The 2313-nt window shown below is 45.3% G+C and overlaps 1 long non-coding RNA gene across 1 annotated transcript; it reads left to right on the forward strand.

Moving 5' to 3' along the window:
* Window positions 1-273: 273 nt before the first annotated feature.
* On the forward strand, window positions 274-2068 carry LOC308332243. The gene is made up of 4 exons (XR_013965687.1): window positions 274-337; window positions 1074-1124; window positions 1302-1525; window positions 1929-2068. It is a non-coding gene; the product is annotated as an uncharacterized lncRNA (long non-coding RNA).
* Window positions 2069-2313: the final 245 nt, after the last annotated feature.

Consider the following 2313-nt stretch of genomic DNA (forward strand, 5'->3'; position numbering starts at 1 on the left):
CACTTTTTTTTGAACCACTTCAATCCCAGCATCTCTATTCTGGGGGGAGCGTTCAGCCAAATTAGCAGATCTACAAGCTCACACCGCATTGCAATGTGTTGTGAGCTTGTAGATCTGCTATGTTTGGCAAATCAATTTGTGTAGAGTGAAATCGGAGCATATACCAAATGCTCTCTTTAAAGGTCTGTTTTATCAAATCTATAGAGGGTTTAAGTGGTTCTGAATATGCAGCTCAACAAAAGCTAATTTGGTCCTTATTTCTTTCTTTCTTAGGACGGAGATCTGTGTAGATGCCGGAGGACTTCGGACCTGGGCCTGCCCGGTGAGGAACCGCACAGTAAGAACCGCTCTAGGCCTTTCACGATTATGAGGTTTCTTTTTACTGGACGATTATTGTCCCTCAAATAAATTGCAATTAAATATTTAAGTGTGGCCCGGATGGTTAGCTCAACTGTCTGGGCACCTATGCTGCCAAGCCAGCCGGACGGCGTGCTGCGGGTTCGACTCCCGACGGCCTTTGCCGCGTGTCACTCCCCATCTCTTCCCCCTTTCCTGTCTATATACTGTTCACTATCAGTAAAGGCATAAAAAGCCCCAAAACCAACCTGAGGGCTACGGCTCCAGACTGGGGCACAGTACTCAGCGGTGGGGAACACCAGAGCCTCGGTACCGGCTGGACGCCGTATCGGTGCGGCACAGGCGGTGGTCTTTCTCTTGACGCTGTCAGGTGTTGTTTAAAGGACAGTGTTCTGTCCAGCTTCACCGCAAGATATGATGGGGAGGAGTGGGACTGTACAAATATACAAATGACACCACTGCTATCACCGAAGAGCACACCCTATGACCCTAATTGATCACGTCTAGGAATTTCAACAATTTAGGCAGTTCTCACATCCAGAGTGACTTACAGTAAGCAACAACACATAGTAATACATCAAATTTATAAACGATTGTCATCAAGAATAAGAAGTATAGACTATCCAGACTATTGACAGCAACAACAAGGGAGTGATGTGCGAAGCTCTTTTCTATGAAGCCATTCATAGACGATAACGGCCATGTCTTTCTTCCAGATGTACTGCAGGTCTCTCCAGGAATCTGCATTCCTCTGAAGACGACTCAAAGTAAGACCCTGTTAGGCCTGTCAAAAAGAACCCTAACTGAAACGTTTATTACTGTAAGTGATATGTTTAGCTTCTGTTTAAATGTTCTCTATAAATAAAAGTTTTATGTATATATGTTGTGACAGGATAGAATATATATCTGGCTCTTGGTCACTCTAATCAATCTTTCTTTGTTAGGATGAAGATCGCGGTAGACGTCGCTGGAACGCGGCAGCTGGACAGGGAGTGCACACACATACACACACACACACACACACACACACAGAAAGGCTAATTTGGTGTGTTTTTTTTTTTAGAATGGAGATATCGATAGACGATCTGATGTTCCCTGGACAGAGATCCGTTCCAAAGCTCCCCCCCCCCCCCCCCCCGGGGGCTTCCTCAGAGGACTCTGATGAGCTGTGAGTAGGAATAGTTCTTGCTTGTTTCTGAGGATGGATAACTGCTTTTGTACTGTTATGGTACGAAGAATGGCATCATTTACAGTAATCCAAATGTTTTAAATATTTTAGGATAAATCTAAATGACTCTGCACAATAGTTTGAGAGTCAATATCCTCTTGGTCTTTGTAACAACTTGAATACAAATTACAAAAGATGTTGAGGACTGTAATGTGTTGATGCCTCCTAGTGGCACTCTGGTTGAATGTCTGTCAGCTTTCCAAGCTAATCAAAGTCTTAATGACACTTTGTTAACCACTTCAACCCCAGCATCCCTATTCCGTTCAGCAAAAATAGCAGATCTACAAGCTCACACTGCAACGTGTTGTGAGCTTGTAGAGCTCATGGTTTCTTTCTCTCTCAGGATGGAGATCATAGACACAGCTGGAGGCTGGAGCCTCTAGAGAAGGAGATCTGCAGGTCTGTCCATGGATGGGAGGACGGAGGACGGAGATCTGGGTAGACGCTGGAGGACTTCGGACCTGGGCCTTCTCAGTGAGGAACTCAACGGTACGAACCGCTTTAGGGTTAGGGCTTTTTTAGGCTTCGTAAAAAGACAATAATCGTCCGTTGCCGATAAGTGGTCGATCCCTATTCTTAAACGTTACTGTAAGTGCATGTGTATGTTGTGACAGGACACGCACACACACAGCAAAGCTAATTTGGGGTGTGTGTCTTTCGTTCTTTGTTAGAATGGAGATCTCAGCCGATGCCCGAGATCCGAAGCTTTCCCCGGGAGGACTTTTGGG

The sequence above is a fragment of the Protomyctophum bolini genome (assembly GCF_963924005.1).
Source record: "Protomyctophum bolini genome assembly, chromosome: 17".
NCBI classification, from domain to species: Eukaryota; Metazoa; Chordata; class Actinopteri; order Myctophiformes; family Myctophidae; genus Protomyctophum; species Protomyctophum bolini.